This window comes from Salvelinus sp. IW2-2015, linkage group LG1, assembly GCF_002910315.2.
Source record: "Salvelinus sp. IW2-2015 linkage group LG1, ASM291031v2, whole genome shotgun sequence".
Lineage (NCBI taxonomy): Eukaryota > Metazoa > Chordata > Actinopteri > Salmoniformes > Salmonidae > Salvelinus > Salvelinus sp. IW2-2015.
Window position 1 is genome coordinate 46572027 of NC_036838.1, and position 18972 is coordinate 46590998.

General features: G+C 41.2%; 1 protein-coding gene across 3 annotated transcripts in view; it reads left to right on the forward strand.

Moving 5' to 3' along the window:
* The first annotated feature begins 3662 nt into the window (after window positions 1-3662).
* The window catches only part of LOC111968570 (protein kinase C delta type), a 51897-nt gene continuing 36587 nt past the window's right edge, over window positions 3663-18972 (forward strand). For 2 of the 3 annotated variants that reach the window (XR_011480452.1, XM_023994236.2), the window contains exon 1: window positions 3663-3855. The gene's annotated coding sequence lies outside the window, so the exon portion shown is untranslated. Of the gene's footprint in view, window positions 3856-8757; window positions 8779-18972 lie in introns of those variants that run through there. The other variant, XM_070445266.1, reaches the window with a different exon arrangement.

Sequence of the window (18972 nt, forward strand, 5' to 3'; positions counted from 1 at the left end):
ATATACCAACCACCACTGCGACCTGTATGCTCTCGTTGGCTGGCCCTCGCTACATATTTGTCGCCAGGTCATCTATAAGTCTTTGCTAGGTAAAGATCCGCCTTATCTCAGCTCACTGGTCACCATAACAACACCCACCCGTAGCACGCGCTCCAGAAGGTATATTTCACTGGTCATCCCCAAAGCCAACACCTCTTTTGACCGCCTTTCCTTCCAGTTCTCTGCTGCCAGTGACTGGAACGAATTGCAAAAATCGCTTAAGTTGGAGACTTATATCTCCCTCACTAACTTTAAAACCTCTTATGGCTCAAATATCAGCAGTGAGTATCAGCAGTGGAAAGAGGTGGCCATTTCAAACGGCCTCGTACTCAATTCTTGCTCTTACAATATGCATATTATTATTACTTTTGGATAGAAAACACTGTCTAGTTTCTAAAACAGGTTTMATTATTTCTCTAAGTGAAACATAACTCTTTTTACAGCCCATTTTCTGTAAAAAGTGACATTTCCAAGAAGCTATGTCTCTCTTCAAGATACTCTCTATAAAAGGCCTTGGCACTTAGGACTGTAGAAACACGTCATACAGCTTCCCCTGGTTTCATGCGGAAGTGAGAGAAAAAATGACTTGATATCTCTGTCAGGGACTGAAAACAACATCTTTGAGTGAAAGTGCGCACTTAATTTTTTTTTTCTGGGCACGAAGTAGGAACTGGACTGCGCTCCTGGAAAACCCTCGTTATGGTGAATATGACCTCCGGCTTCGAATTTATTTGATACATGTCACAATTCATCCTAAAGTATGTTTTTTCAAATATACTTTAATTATATTATTGAAAATATTTCTGTACTTTAGACGTGATGCGACGCAAGAATTTTGTCAAGACGGAGAGGTTAGCACGGCATGGCCAGTGTGCCATGCTAATTCAAGAGGGACATCGTTCGTCTAGGTCCAAATGAACACGGTTCTGAACAAAGGACCCTTTGGAGAACATTCTGATGGAAAATCAACAAAGATAAGGACCCAATTTGGGATGCTTTTTCATATATCTGTCGAACTGTGCTATCGCTAGCGTTTGACTAGAATCAATGCTGCTGTGTGTTAGCTATTGTAGTAAGCTAATATAACGATATATTGTGTTTTCGCTGTAAAACACTTCAGAAATCGGAAATATTGTCTGTATTCACAAGACTTTCTCTTTCATTAGCTATCCACCATATATTTTTCTGAAATCTTTTCTGATGTGAAATTAGTAGTTGACGTTGGTGTCTGTTTTCTCTGGCTACTGCCGTGCGATTTCTGACTGTAGCTATGATGGTGGCTAGATGTAGCAGTAATGTAAAACTGATTTATAGCTAAAATATTCAACTTTTTCGAACAAAACAAGATTATTGTGTAACGTTATAGGACTGTCATCTGAGGTAGTTTTTTCTAGGTTATTTAGGTTGGTTCTAGGTTATTTAGGTTGGTTCTAGGTTTAGTTTTGGTTAGCTTTGTGCATGCTAATTGCATGCTACCGTTGCTGTGAAAAATGTCTGTCTGTCTTTTGTATTTGGTGGTGAGCTAACATAAATATATGTGGTGTTTTCGCTGTAAAACACTTCAGAAATCGGAAATATTGTCTGTATTCACAAGATCTTTGTCTTTCATTAGCTATCCACCATATATTTCTCTGAAATGTTTTCTGATGTGTAATAAGGTAGTTGACGTTGGTGTCTGTATTTTCTCTGGCTACTCCCGTGCGATTTCTGACTGTAGCTATGATGGTAGCAGTAATGTAAAACTGATTTATAGCTAAAATATGCATTTTTTTTGAACAAAACATAGATTTATTGTGTAACATGTTTTAGGACTGTCATCTGAGGTAGTTTTTTCTAGGTTATTTAGGTTGGTTTTAGGTTAGTTAGGTTGGCTTGTGCATGCTACTTCATCCAACTTGTGCTGTGAAAAATGTCTGTCCTCTTTTTTATTTGGTGGTGAGCTAACATAAATATATGTGGTGTTTTCTCTGTAAAACATTTAAAAAATCGGACATGTTGGCTGGATTGACAAGATGTTTATCTTTCAAATGCTGTATTGGACTTGTTAATGTGTGAAAGTTAAATATTTAAAAAAAATAGATTTTGAATTTCGCGCCCTGCACTTGAAGTGGCTGTTGTCATATTGTGTCCGGTGCCGGGCTTGCAGCCTGAAGAAGTTTTAAGCATCAGCTATCTGAGCAGCTCACCGATTGCTGCAGCTGTACACAGCCCATCTGTAAATAGCCCATCTAACTACCTACCTCATCCCCATATTGTTTTTATTAACTTTTTTTGTTCTTTTGCACACCAGTATTTCTACTTGCACATCATCATCTGCACATCTATCATTCCAGTGTTAATTTGCTATATTGTAATTATTTCACCACTATGGCCTATTTATTGCCTTCCCTATTTACTTCATTTGCATACACTGTATGTAGATTTTTCTATTGTTTTTGAATGTACTTTTGTKTATCCCATGTGTAACTCTGTGTTTTTGTTTTTTGTCACACTGCCTTGCATTATCTTGGCCAGGTCGCAGTTGTAAATGAGAACTTGTTCTCAACTGGCCTACCTGGTTAAATAAAGGTGAAAAAAAAAAAAATATATATATAAAAATGTGCTACCTCTATATAGTACACAAACATGTTAATAACACACTCTTTCCTTTCTTCTCTCACAACAATGCCACAGTCATAGGTATGACACAAAAGCATCCATGGGGTTCTTTTTGTGTCATTACCCTTCTCTGGCCCCTCATTAGAAACCACTGTCTTTTATTTATACTGGGGAGCACAACAGAGCACACTAGTGTTTATGGATGCGATTGATGAGTAACCACCTCTAGTCTAACACACCAAATCTGTGTCAGCATTCACTTCCAATTAGAAGTACAAGTGTGTGTGTGTCATCCGTATACTTTGAATGGGACTAAATATAGCCGTATAGGAGCTGGGACAGATTGGCTAAATTTACCAGCTCTTTGTCTCTTATAGCCAGAGAGCTGGGTGGGCGGGGTGTGTGGGGTATGATGACTCAGCAGCACATGACTCTACTCTGCTTGGATAAGGAGGAAGAAATGGCTGGGCCACAGGACTGGGAGCATGTAGGTGGGGCCACAATGGTTTAGCCAAGCCTCCAAAGGGTGTTTCTGGCTGCTCTAACCTGTGGAGTAAGGGGCTTTCTGTTTGTGTGTGTGTACACTGCCCTTGGTCAGTTTCCTGGTTATATGACCCTCTGCCAAATACATATTTTCATGGAAAGAAAGTAACAGAGGCAGCCTTGAATTCTGTAGCCTATTCATGAGCTTTACTGGGTTTTATTTTCAACATATAAAGATTGGCTAAAAACATATTAGAGCTTTTAGAGGACTGCATCTTAGGCACCATTGTTGATACTGTTTGTTACAACAACAAAAAAAACTGAATATCTTCTTTGAGGCAAGTCTCCTAGCAGTGAAAAGGAAAAATGTGGTAAAACTACAAAAACATTTACACCTCTCTATCTCTCAAAATAGATTAGGTCTCAAATTTGAAGTAATGTTCTATTGGTGGACAAATCATCCCTTGCTGTGTACTGTACTATCTATTTCTGACTTTCGACCCACAGAAATCAAACGCCCTGCAAAAACATAACCTCTCTCTCTGTACTTGGGATTGCACCTGGACGACGTCACCACCACTGCACTCCATAGCTGACAGGCTGCGAGAGAGCTGCGTGCGAATGGTCGAATGCTTCCTCAAACACGCTGAAGATTCTCAGTGTAGCCTACCAGAAGGGCAGAGCATAATAAGTCAAAGCAAACTTTATCGGGAACCTTTTAAACGCTTTATAAAGGTAAGTCGACTCCCTAACATTTAAATAATTGTAACTCAATTGGAGGAAATCTTCAATATTTGACAAAATGACAGTAAAAGGACACGGTCGAACTGCACACTGACGTCACGATCGGGACGATTTACTTTCGATAAAAGTGCTGAAGCGCATTGTTTTTTTCTTTTTTTTTCTACAATCAAATCTTAGTGGTTTAACGTTTTTTTGTGTTAAAACTTTGTGGCACTACTTAGTACCTACAACATCTGCTGATTGCTGAAACTGAGCAATCGGACAAGTTTGTTTACTACAAAATCACTGAGGGAAAGTTTTAGGTAACCTATGTGCGCTTCAAAGCACAAAAACCGATACATCGAACCGGGTCAAAACGAAGCGGTTGGTGGGTAACAAACATTGTGCTCTCAGATAATGATTTCCTTTCTGTTCATGTTACGTAAGCCATGTTCTGTGGGAATTCATATACTTTCCTCGCCTGTTTTTGGTAGCCTCATTTTACGGTCTGTCAAATGTAGTTTTTGGTTGTTAGTACGCTAATTCAATGCGCATTACGGACTCTCAGTTTTTGTGAGAATTAAGTTGATAAAAGTGAATCATCAATCAACTTTTGGTCATCCTCGTCTAGTGTAGATGTCTTCATGGGTCCGGGTGGACCCGATATACCCGAGACCTGACCCGGGCACGATTGGATTGGGTGCTGAAGAATACTAACATGTCCCTCAGGTCTGGGTCRGGTCCTGTAGCATATTTTATTTTACGTTAATAAGTTGAATTTCTTCACTTATAAAGGCCTAGCCAACATATAAAACATATTCCTTAACCAGTAGAGCAACTTGGCTGATAAGAGGAAAAAATGAATTGTCACTCTAGTCCAGTTGGGTCTGGTCTAGACCCAGACCCGTCAGGGTACGGGTCTAGGTTGAGTTGTCCTCTGCTCCATTTGGGTTCGGGTCTCCATTTTTTAAAGATAAGTAAATATAGTCGGGTCTGATTGTCGTCCCGGTCMAAGTTTTTGGACACGTGAAGACCTGTAGTCTATTTTGTTTCCGTGGGCCTTGAGCTGTATTATGGYCCAAGGTATTCCGAACGGATTGTTATTTGTGTGGAAGGATCTGGCCCATTTCAGCTGCCACCAAAGTACATGATGTACACTATCATTTTTCTCTAGACTTTATGCCACAATGTTACTCTTCTATGTTACTGTGGTTACCACACACTCATGAGTCGCTAGTGTTTGCTAGTGCCCCTTGTAATCTAGGAATTCTGCACAACAAGCCCACAACCACAAGTTGTCATTTACAGTCGTTGGTGTCAATCACCACACAATACAGTGGGTCTATGCAACGTAGAAATAAAAAATTTGTGACCACTGGCCCAGACTTTTTTTCAACATTTGTCTGTGCTGCCTACTGAGAGGAAATGTATAGAAAGATGATAATACATTTTTTACCAACTGTATTTATCTAATTTTATTTGTCACGTGCGCTGAATACAACTAGTGTAGACTTTACTGTGAAATGCGTGCTTACGAGCCCTTTCCAATGATGCAAAGTTTACAAATAAAATAGTTACACGAAGAATTAAATAAAATACACAAGAATGGAGCTTCAGCGAGTACCAGTACCAGATCATTGTTTAGAGGTATGAGGTATTTGAGGTAGATATGTGCATAAAGGCAGAATAAAGTGTCTACGCATCAGGATAGATAATAGTGAGAGTTAAAAAAGAAAAGAGTAGCTGCAGCAAATGGTGAATGTGTTTTGGTGTGTCAATGTATTAGGTATGTGCAGTATCAGGTACGTTTGGACACTCAAGGGATTTCCTTTTTTTTTATTTTATTTTTTTTACTATTTGCTACAGTGTAGAATAATAGTGAAGACATTAAAACTATGAAGTAACACATATGGAATCATGTAGTAAGCAAAAAAGTGTAAAACAAATCAAGATATATTTTAGATTCTTCAAAGTAGCCACCCTTTGCCTTGACAGCTTTGCATACTCTTGGCATTCTCTCAACCAGCTTTTATGAGGAAGTCACCTGGAATGCATTTCAATTAACAGGTGTGCCTTGTTAAGTTAACTTGTGGGATTTCTTTCCTTCTTAATGCGTTTGAGCCAATCAGTTGTGTTGTGACAAGGTAGGGTTGGTATACAGAAGATAGCCGTACTTGGTAAAACACCAAGTCCATATTATAGCAAGAACAGCTCAAATAAGCAAAGGGAAACAACAGTCCATCATTACTTTAAGACATGAAGGTCAGTCAATACGGAACATTTTAAGAACTTTGAAAGTTTATTCAAGTGCAGTCGCAAAAACTATCAAGCGCTATTATGAAACTGGCTCTCATGAGGACCGCCACAGGAAAGGAAGACCCAGAGTTACCTCTGCTGCAGAAGATAAGTTCATTAGAGTTACCAGCCTCAGAAATTGCAGCCCACATACATGAACTCTGTGAAAAATGTAACAGACACATCTAAACATCAACTGTTCAGAGGAGACTGTGTGAATCAGGCCTTCATAGTTGAATTGCTGCAAAGACATCACTACTAAAGGACATCAATAAGAAGAAGAGACTTGCTTGGGCCAAGAARAAATGAGCAATGGACATTAGACTGGTGCCTTTATGGTAGAGTGGCCAGATGGATGCCACTCTTCAGTTAAAGGCCCATGACAGCCCACTTGGAGTTTGTCAAAAAGCACCTAAAGTACTCTCAGACCATGAGAAACAAGATTCTCTGGTCTGATGAAACCAAGATTGAACTCTTTGGCCTGAATGCCAAGTGTCATGTCTGGAGGAAACCTGGCACCATCTCTACGATGAAGCATGGTGGTGGCACCATTAATCTGTGGGGATGTTTTTCAGGGACTGGGAGACTAGTCATGATCAAGGCAAAGATGAACGGAGCAACGTACAGAGAGATCCTTGATTAAAACCTGCTCCAGAGCGCACAGGACCTCAGACTGGGGTGACGGTTCACCTTCCAACAGGACAGCGACCCTAAGCACACAGCCAAGACAACGCAGGAGTGGCTTTGGGACAAGTCTCTCAATGTCCTTGAGTGGCCCAGCCGGAGCAAAGGGTCCGAAAACGWATGTAAATGTGATATTTCAGTTTTGTAATTATAAAAAATATCAAACATTTCTAAAAACCTGTTTTTGCTTTGTCATCAAATCAAACCTTATTTGCCACATGCGCCGAATACAACAAGTGTAGACCTTACCGTGAAATGCTTACTTACAGGCCCTTAACCAACAGTGCAGTTCAAGAAGAAGAAAATATTTACAAAGTAGGCAAAAATAAAAAGTAACACAATAAGAATAACAATAATGAGGCTATATACAGGGGGCACTGGTACCGAGTCAGTGTGCAGGGGTACAGGCTAGTTGAGGTAATATGTACATGTAGGTGGGGCCTATTATATAGGTCCTGGATGGCAGGAAGCTTGGCCCCAGTGATGTACTGGGCTGTTTGCACTACCCTCTGTAGCGCCTTACGGTCAGATGCCGAGCAGTTGCCATACCAGGCGGTGATGCAACCGGTCAGGATGCTCTTGATGGTGCAGCTGTAGAACCTTTTGAGGATCTGGGGACCCATGCCAAATCTTTTCAGTCTCCTGAGGGGGAAAAGGTTTTGTCGTGCCCTCTTCACGACTGTCTTGGTATGTTTGGACCATGATAGTTTGTTGGTGATGTGGACACCAACGAACTTGAAACTCTCGATCCGCTCCACTACAGCCCCGTAGATGTTAATGGGGGCCTGTTTGGCTCGCCTTTTCCTGTAGTCCACGATCAGCTCCTTTGTCTTGCTCACWTTGAGGGAGAGGTTGTTTTCCTGGCATCACACTGCCAGTTCTGAGTTCCTCCCTAGAAGCCGTCTCATCGCTGTCAGTGATCAGGCCTACCACAGTTGTTTCGTCAGCAAACTTAATGATGGTGTTGGAGTCGTGTTTGGCCACGCAGTCGTGGGTGAAAGGGAGTACAGGAGGGGACTAAGTACACACCCCTGAGGGGCCCAGTGTTAAAGATCAGCGTGGCAGACGTATTGTTCCCTCCTCTCACCATCTCTTACCATAAGTCTTTGCTAGGTAAAGCTCCGCCTTACCCCAGCTCACTGGTCACCATAGCAACACCCACCAATAGCACGCACTCCAGCAGGTATATTTCACTGGTCATCCCCAAAGCCAACACCTAGTTTGGCCGCCTTTCCTTCCAGTTCTCTGCTGCCAATGAATAGAACAAATGGCAAAAATCACTGAAGTTGGAGACATATCTCCCTCACTAACTTTAAGCGTCAGCTATCAGAGCAGCTTACCGATCGCTGCAGCTGTAAATAGCCCATCCAACCAACTACCTACCTCATCCCTATATTTGTTTTAGTTTTTCTGCTCTTTTGCACACCAGTATTTCTACTTGCACATCCTCATCTGCACATCTATCACTCCAGTGTTAATTGCTGTATTGTAATTACTTCGCCACTATGGCCTATTTATTGCCTTACCTCCTTACGCCATTTGCACACACTGTGTACAGATTTTTCTATTGAGTTATTGACTATGTTTGTTTATCCCATGTGTAACTCTGTGTTTTGTCGCACTGCTTTGCTTTATCTTGGCCAGGTCACAGTTGTAAATAAGAACTTGTTCTCAACTGGCCTACCTGGTGATATAAAAAAATGGGACACAATAGGACCAGAAAGGTAGCTCTACACATGCATTGGATGCCTAAGGAGGCTGAGAGGTGTGTCAATATTGGCTGTGGGCTGTGGTCTGGTCTGGTGGCTGCTCTGCTTTGTATCCGGGTGTGAGGAGACAGTTATGACAGTTGCTGAGTGAAGATTTCCCCATGCAGCACTGATCCACAGGGAAGCACAACAAACACCCACTCTCTATGGATCTGCTGGAGGAAAACAGGCCACTGGCTTGATATGGGTATGTGTGTGAGTACAGCTTGTGCATGTATAAGTAGAGATTGGCTTAATTAACTCTGCTTTGATTCTCTCTCTATAAAATGATTTAGCTGAGGCTAAAGACTAACACTCCATAGCATAGCTAATATGGCAAACTCTTTTTAGAGTGTGAGACATCTTTTGGTAGAGCAACTGACTGTGATGTCTCTCTTCTCTGGTGGGAGAAAGATGGTTGATGTGGGTCAGAATATACTCTTCCTTTTGCCATTTCTGTGCCAAAAAGCTACATTTGTAAAGCCATAATGTACTATTGCAATAGTGGGAAGTTGCTGTGTAGACACGATTACGAAACACACACAGACCTTGTTTGGATACTAATGCTTTGTTGTCTGCTCTGTTGTGGTGTAAGCTACATGGCAGGCTTGTATTATTTATTCATTTTGAGCACACCTGCCGCCAGGYGTGGCTCTCAGCGCATCACACGCACACACACACACAGCGAGAGTGGGTGGGAGAGAAACAGGGGTACTTGGGCTGAATCTACAACACTCTCCCATACTCCATTATTTATCCTAGCAGTTATATAGGTGATGAGTTTGCTTTTTCACACATTCTGCTACTTAGTGACACTCTCTAAACACATTTTCTCTGTCACACACACCCAGGATGACAGCAGTTTAGCAGCACCCAATGTTGTCGTCTTGTATCATTTAGCCTCTCTCGCTCTCTCTATCCTACCCACCCTGTACTGTGTAGTGGAGTCAGTCACACTCAGACACCTCTATTATCTGCCTGCTAGTCTGGCCACTGCACTGTGCTGTCTGCAGCTTGTGGTAATCAAGCAACAAGCTCTGTCTCACTGCAGAATTAGATGTTTCTCCAAACAGCAAATTTCAAAGTGTTTCTGACACCCTGGGTTGACTCCTGCTCAGTATCTTTCCATTGTTCCAAATGTTGAATTTGGAAGGTTAAGGGTTGAGTTTTTGGATAGGGTTAAAACATTAAAGGCTAGGAAGCATGAGTTTTTAACAACACAATGGTCAAAGACTTAGTTGTAGTCACGATCTGGTTACCTATGACTACAAACATACACTGAACAAAAGTAGAAACGCAACATGTAAAGTGTTGGTCCCATGTTTCATGAGCTGAAATAAAATATCCCAGAAATGTTCCATATGTACGAAAATATTTATTTCAAATGTTGTGCGCACATTTGTTTACATCCCTGTTAGTTAGCATTTGATCCTTTGTCAAGATAATCCATCCACCTGACAGGTGTGGCATATCAAGTATCTGCTTAAACAGCATGATCATTACACAGCTGCACCTTGTGCTGGTGACAAAAAGCCACTCTATAATGTGCAGTTTTGTCACACAACACATTGCCACAGATGTCTCAAGTTGAGGGCGCATGCAATTGGCATTCTGACTGCAGAAATGTCCACCAGAGCTGTTGCTAGAGAATKTAACGTTCATTTCTCTACCATAAGCCGCCTCAACATAGTTTTAGAGAATTTGACAGTACGTCCAACAGGCCTCAAAACCGCAGACCATGTTTTAACCACGCCAGCCCAGGACCTCCATATCCGGCTTCTTCGCCTGGGGAAATGTCTGAGACCAGCCACCCAGATAGCAGATTAAACTTTGGGTTTGCACAACCAAATCATTTCTGCACAAACTGTCAGAAACCGTTTCAGGAAAGCTCATCTGTGTGCTCGTCTTCACCAGTGTCTTGACCTGAGTGTCTGTCTCATCCCGACTCCCAACCCCTACACTTTCATTACTATAAATCTCTGCTATTGATAACCAATTGCTAGTCTAAAAGACATGGGAGATAATGTGTAGATGCTTTTTACAGTGGAGATCAAGTTTTTATAAGTTGTCTGGCTGGGCTGATGAGACAGTGGATTGCGCAGTAAGATGGAAGAGCGTAAATAGGCATTTTAACGTAATAACTTTAGCCGTGGGTAACTTGTGGAATAGACACTGGCTGGAATGTGGTTTTAACCAATCAGCGTCCAGGATTGTATAATTAACTCTAAATCATATTTCATAAAAATCTTAACACTGGACAGTTACATTAAGGCATGAATGAATGAAGCAGCAAAAGCTTGAAGCAGTTTGCATGAAGCAAACTTAAACACACAGACAAATCTGAGCCTGTAGCCACATGCAAAAAGCTTAAGGCCATCACAAAAAAAGATTGAATGGCACAATATGTGTATGTTTATTACAAAGACATTGTGTAACGGTTTATTGATATGATAGTAGGGCGAGTACAGTGGGCAGAGTGAAGTCAGGGATTGATGGCACTCTGAAATAAATGTAACACTGTGACCAGATACGCTGCTCTGACCTTGAACTAATATTCCCACCTCACTCTTTTCCTCTCTCCCTCTGACTTTGTCTGTCTCTCCTGTTAGGACCTGTAGTCCTTGATTGGAATGTCTCATTGACCTGTGTGTGTTGGTGTTTGCCCATGTGCACTCTAGGCTGTCTACTGTCATACCCTCTACACCACACTGACAGAGGTTGAGACATTATCCCCAGATAGGTAGGAAAAGGAAGGCTTTTATTGGCTCTGTCCAGTCCCTACTGTGCTATAGTTCAGGAAACAACCTCCGTCATACCCAAAGTTATAGGGGATGTTAAAGGGATATGCAAAAGTTTGACATGCTCTCTTTTGTGTACATTTGTAGAAACATGTTTATTGATTTCACAGTGTGTTGTAGCATGTTGGTCTTTTAACAAATATAGTCAAATCAAATCATACTTGATACTTTCTTGCCACATTTGAGGTATGGGAAAAATCTAAGAAATTTAGATTCATGGCTATTTTTTTGGTATTTTATTCTGATCCCCATTTACCTGTTGTAAAAACAACAGCTACTATTCCTGGGGTCCACGCAGAACATGAAACATTACATAATACAGAACATTAATAGACAACCGCTCAAGGACAGAACGAAATAAATTAAACAAAAATTACAAAACGCACATGTAGCCTACAATACATGCACACAAAATATCTAGGTCAAACAAGGGAGAGGCGTTGTGCCGTGAGGTGTTGCTCTGTTGTTTAGTTTTTTTACTAMGTTTGCTGTTCACTTGAGCAATATGAGATGGAATGGAGTTCCATGCAATAATGTCTCTATATCAAATTTTATTGGTCACATACATATGGTTAGCAGATGTTTATTACGAGTGTAGCGAAATTCTTGTGCTTCTAGCTCCGACAGTGCATTAATATCTAACAAGTAATATCTAACAATTCCACAACAAATACCTAATACACACATCTTAGTAAAGGAATGGAATAAAAATATATACATATAAGGAAGAGCAATGTCAGTGGCATAGGCTAAGATGCAATAGATCATATAGAATATAGTATATACATATGAGATTAGTAAACATTATTAAAGTGGCCAAAGTCTCTATGTAAGCAGCAGCATCTAATGTGCTAGTGATGGCTATTTAACAGTCTGATGGCCTTGAGATTGAAGCTGTTTTTCAGTCTCTCGGTCCCAGCTTTGATGCACCTGTACTGACCTCGCCTTCTGGATGGTAGCGGGGTGAATATGTCCGTAAACACACCAGCCAGCTGGTCTGCACATGCTCTGAGGACTAGGGATGCCATCTGGGCCGGCAGCATTGTGAGGGTTAACATGTTTTAAATGTCTTACCCACGTCGGCCACAGAGAAGGAGAGCCCATAGTCCTTGGTAGCGGGCTGCATCGGTGGCACTGTATTGTCCTCAAAGCGGGCAAAGAGGGTGTTTAGTTCGTCTGGATGCAAGACGTCCGTATTCCGCGATGTGGCTTGTTTTCCTTTTGTAGTCTGTGATTGTCTGTAGACCCTGCCACATACAGTTGAAGTTAATGCACAACATACAGTTGAAGTTGTAAGTTTACATACACTTAGGTTGCAGTCATTAAAACCAGGTTTTCAACCACTCCACAAATTTCTTGTTAACAAACTATGGTTTTGGCAAGTCGGTTAGGACATCTACTTTGCAYGACACAAGTCGTTTTTACAACAATTGTTTACAGACAGATTATTTATCTTATAATTCACTGTATCACAATTCCAGTGGGTCAGAAGTTTACATACACTAAGTTGACTGTGCCTTTTAACAGCTTGGAAAATTCCAGAAAATTATGTCATGGCTTTAGAAGCTTCTGATAGGCTAATTGACATCATTTGAGTCAATTGGAGGTGTACCTGTTGATGTATTTCAAGGCCTACCTTCAAACTCAGTGCCTCTTTGCTTGCCATCATGGGAAAATCAAAAGAAATCAGCCAAGACCTCAGAAATAACTTGTAGACCTCCACAAGTCTGGTTCATCCGTGGAAGCAATTTCCAAATGCCTGAAGGTACCACGTTCATCTGTACAAACAATAGTACGCAAGTATAAACACAATGGGACCACGCAGCTGTTATACCGCTCAGGAAGGACATGCATTCTGTCTCCTAGAGATGAAYGTATTTTGGTGCGAAAAGTGCAAATCAATCCCAGAACAACAGCAAAGGACCTTGTGAAAATGCTGGATGAAACGGGTACAAAAGTATCTATATGCACAGTAAAACAAGTCCTATATCGACATAACCTGAAAGGCCATTCAGCAAGGAAGAAGCCACTGCTCTAAAACCACCTTTAAAAAAGCCAGACTACGGTTTGCAACTGCACATGGGGACAAAGATTGTACTTTTTGGAGAAATGTCCTCTGGTCTGATGAAACAGAAATTGAAYTGTTTGGCCATAACGACCATCATTATGTTTGGAGGATAAAGGGGGAGGCTTGCAAGCCGAAAGAACACCATCCCAACCGTGAAGCATGGGGGTGGCAGCATCATGTTGTGGGKGTGCTTTGCTGACTGGTGCACTTCACAAAATAGATGGCATCATGAGGGATGAAAATTATGTGGATATATTGAAGCAACATCTCAAGACATYAGTTAGGAAGTTAAAGCTTGGTCGCAAATGGGTCTTCCAAATGGACAATGACCCCAAGCATACTTCCAAGGTTGTGGCAAAATGGCTTAACCTCTCTGGGATATGTGGGACGCTAGCGTCCCGCATGGCCAACATCCAGTGAAAATGCAGAGCGCCAAATTCAAATAAATTACTATAAAAATTATACTTTCATGAAATCACACATGCAATACACCAAATTGTTGTGAATTGGGCCAACGTATCAGATTCCAAAAAAGCTTTACGACGAAAGCACACCAAACAATTATGTTAGGTCAGTACATAGCCACAGAAAAACACAGCCATTTTTCCAGCCAAAGAGAGGAGTCACAAAAAGCATAGAGATAAAATGAATCACTAACCTTTGATGATCTTCATCAGATGACACTCATAGGACTTCATTTTACACAATACATGTATGTTTTGTTTGATAAAGTTCGTATTTATATCCAAAAATCTCAGTTTACATTSGCGCGTTACGTTCAGTAATGTTTTGCTTCCAAAACATCCGGTGATTGTGCAGAGAGCCACATCAATTTACAGAAATACTCATTATAAATGTTGATGAAAATACATGTGTTATGCATGGAACTTTAGATACACTTCTCCTTAATGCAACCGCTGTGTCAGATTTCAAAAAAGCTTTACGAAAAAAGCACACCATGCAATAATCTGAGTACAGCGCTCAGAGCCCAAACAAGCCAAAGAGATATCCGCAATGTTGTGGAGTCAACAAAGTTAGAAATAGCAGTATAAAATTCACTTACCTTTGATGATCTTCATCAGAATGCACTCCCAGGAATCCAGTTGCACAATAAATGTTTGATTTGTTCGATAAAGTCCATCATTTATGTCCAAATAACTCCTTTTGTTCGCGCGTTTAGTACACAATCTAATTTGACGACGCGCTGCAGGTCGCGAAAGTTCAGATAAAAGTCATATTACAGTCCGTAGAAACATGTCAAACTAAGTATAGAATCAATCTTTAGGATTTTTTATCAATAATCTTCAATAATGTTCCAACCGGAGAATTCCTTTGTCTTCAGAAATGCTATGGAACGCAAGCTACCTCTCGTGAATGCGCGTGGCCAGCTCGTGGCACTCTGCCAGACCTCTGACTCAATTCCTCTCATTCCCCCCTCTCTTTATAGTAGAAGCATCAAACAAGGTTATAAATACTGTTGACATCTAGTGGAAGCCTTAGGAGAGTGCAGCATGACCCCATTTCCACTGTATATTGGATAGGCAAAGAGTTGAAACACTACAAACCTAAGTTTCCCACTTCCTGGTTGTATTTTTTCTCAGGTTTTTGCCCGCCATATGAGTTCTGTTATACTACTACATATATCACAACAAGTTTTAGAAACTTCAGAGTGTTTTCTATCCAAATCTAATTATATGCATATTCTAGCTTTAGGACAGAGTAGGCAGGCAGTTTTACTCTGGGCACCTTTTATCCAAGCTACTCAATACTGCCCCCCTGTCCCAAAGACGTTAAGGACAACAAAGTCAAGGTATTGGAGTGGCCATCAACAAAGCCCTGACCTCAATCCTATAGAAAATGTGTGGGCAGAACTGAAAAAGCGTGTGCGAGCAAGGAGGCTCTACAAACCTGACTCAGTATCAACCAGCTCTGTCAGGAGGAATGGGCCAAAAATTCACCCAACTTATTGTGGAAGGCTACCAAACGTTGACCCAAGTTAAACATTTAAGGGCAATGCTACACAATACTAATTGAGTGGTGTATAAACTTCTGACCCACTGGAATATAATGAAATAAATAAAAGCTAAAATAAATAATTCTCTCTAATGTTATTCTGACATTTCACATTCTTAAAATAAATTGGTGATCCTAACTGACCATTCTAGGATTAGATGTCAGAGTTGTGAAACTGAGTTTAAAATGTATTTGGCTAAGGTGTATGTAGATTTCCGACTTCAACTGTACGTCTTGTGTGCTGAGCTGTTGAATTGCGCATCCACTTTGGCTCTATACTGACATTTTCCTTGTTTGATTGCATGTGAGGGAATGACTATCATGTTGCTTGTCATGGTTAAATGCGGTGGTACGCCCTTTCAGTTTTGCGTGAATGCTATCCACGGTTTCTGGTTAGGGGTAGGTTTTAGAGGTCGACGATTATGATTTTCAACAACGATACCGATTATTGGAGGGCCAAAAATAATTTTTATTTGATTTTTATTTGTAATAATGACAATTGCAACAACACTGAATGAACACTTATTTTAACTTAATACATCTAATAAAATCAATTTGACCTCAATAAATAATTAACATGTTCAATTTGGTTTAAATAATGCCAAAAACAAAGTGTTGGCGAAGAAAGTAAAAATACAATATGTGTGCCATGTAAGAAAGCTAACCGTTTATAGTTCCTTGCTCAGACATGAGAACATATGAAGCTGGTGGTTCCCTTTTACACACAGATGAGTCTTTCAATATTCCCAGGTCTAAGAAGTTTTAGGTGTAGGAATTATAGGACTATTTCTCTATTAACTATTTGTTATTTCATATACCTTTGACTATTGGATGTTCTTTACAGGCCTTTAGTATTGCCAGTGTACCAGTATAGTGCTTCCTTCGTCCCCATCTCCTCGCCCCTACCTGGCTCGAACCAGGAACACATCAAGTTCAAATAAATCAAGTTTTTTTTATATAGCCCTTCGTACATCAGCTAATATCTCGAAGTGCTGTACAGAAACGCAGCCTAAAACCAATACATGCAAGCCGATGGCATGGGTGAAGAAGCACGGTGGCTAGCGAAAAATCCCTAGAAAGGCCAAAACCAGGTAGGAAGACCTAGAGAGGAACCGGCTATGAGGGTGGCCAGTCCTCTTCGGCTGTGCCGGGTGGAGATTATAACAGAACATGGCCAAGATGTTTCAAAATGTTCATAAAAGTGACAAGCATGGTCAAATTAATAATCATGGAATTAAATGTCAGTTGGCTTTTCAATAGCGATCATTAAGAGTTGAAAAACAGCAGGTCTGGGACAGGTAGGGGTTCCATAACCGCGAGGCAGAACAGTTGAAAACTGCGAACAAGCAGACAAGGCCAGGGTGGACTGGGGACAGCAAGGAGTCATCTGCCGCGGTGAGATCCTGACGTATGCGTCCTAGGCGCTCAGGTCCTCCCGAGAGAGGAAAAGAAAGAGAGAAAGGAGAAGAATGTAGAGGGCATAACTTAATATTCACACAGGACACTGGATAAGACAGGAGAAGTACTCCAGATATAACCAACATGACCCTAGCCCCCCGACACATAAACTATGCAGCTAGCATAAATACTGGAGGCTGAGACAGGAGGGTTCAGGAGACACTGTGGCCCCATCTCGATGTACCACCCGAGACCAGGGCCAAACAGGAAGGATATAACCCCACCCACTTTGCACAAAGCACAGCCCCCGCCTCACTAGATGGATTATTCTTCAACCACCAACTTACAATCCTGAGACAAGGCCGAGTATAGCCCCACAAAGATCTCCACCCACAGCACAAACCAAGGGGGGGCGCCAACTCCAGACAGGAGATCACAGTCAGTAATCAACCCACTCAAGTGACGCACCCCTCCTAGGGACGGCATTGAAAAGAGTCACCAGTAAGCCAGTGACTCAGCCCCTGTAATAGGGTATAGGCTAAGAGAATCCCAGGAGAGAGGGGAACCGGCCAGCAGAGGACAGCGCAAGGGCGGTTTCGTTGCTCCAGAGCCTTTTCCGTTCACCTTCAACTCCTGGCCCAGACTACACTCAATTCATAATGACCCACCTGAAGAGATGAGTCTTCAGTAAAGACCTTAAAGGTTGAGACCGAGTCTGGCTCTCACATGGGTAGGCAGACCGTAAGTTCCATAAAAAGGAGATCTATTAGGAGAAAGCCCTGCCTCCAGCTGTTTGCTTAGAAATTCAGGACAATAAGGAGGCCTGCGTTCTTGTGACCGTAGCGTACGTGTAGGTAGTGCTACGGGAGGACCAACTCAGAAAGATAGGTAGAGAGCAAGCCCATGTAACGCTTTAATGGTTAACAGCTAAAACCTTTGAAATCAGCCCTTGCCTTAACTTCTTGAGAATACAGGGGGTGCTATTTTTCAATTAGCATAATTGCTCTACAGATTAAACTGCCTCTTATTCAATTATTGCTCTTACTATATGCATATAAATAATACCATTGGAAAGAAAACAATCTCTCTAGTTTCTAAAACCTGTTTCAATTTTGTCTCTGAGTGATACAGAAGTCATTTGACAGCACTTTCCCTGACCAAGAAAAAAAAAGCAAGATGTGTTATGCCAGCTTCAACGCTCTGCCTATATATGGTCGTGCCCCCTATGACCCGAAACACACCTCATTGGCCTTCCTCTGGGTGACAAGAGAGACGTCAGAGGAAAAAATATCTTGTTTATCTGGGTACTAGGTGATGAGAGGCTAATTCTTTGGCGTGACCGACAACTCTCGGTTCTCTATATCGTGGCGACTTTGAGCTGCGATTGTCTTCTGTTGTACGGCATTATTATCTCTGTCTCGAAGTTTGTTTGATACATGTGACCAGATCATCGTAATGTATGTTTTTTCAATAAGTTTAATCAGATTATTTGAATTTTTTTGGGAGTTTTGGGCGGTGTTTCCGTTGTCTGATTTTATTATCGTTTGAGAAATCCGTGCCACTCGACCAGTACCTGTGCTAAATGGAGTGGGGAAAGGACCACCATCTCTGAACGCAACCAACGACTCATCTTGACAAAGGACACTTTGATCAACATTCTGATGAAAGATCAGCCATAGTAAGACCCAATTTACGATGTTATATCATATCTGTGTGATGCTGTGAACTGGCCGTGGGCGCCTAGCCGAATCTGCCTGTATGCTATGCTATTTAGCGCTACATTTTGTTTTCGTTATTAAAACATTTAATAAATCTGAAATATTGTTTGATCACCAGATGTTTGGGCTTTCAATATCTGTACGCTGTGTATTTTTCTGAATGTTTTAAGATGAGTAATTCGTTATATATGACGTTGGTCTCTGTAATTGTTCTGGCTGGGTCAGCACTATTTTCAGATTGCAGCTGCAATGTAGAACTTGATGATTTATACCTGAAAAAATGCACATTTTTCCCAAAAAAAACTATGCTATACCATAAATATGTTATCGACTGTCTTATTTTATGAAGTTGTTTCTTGGTTAGTGGCTATATATATTTTTATTTAGTCGAATTATGATAGCTACTG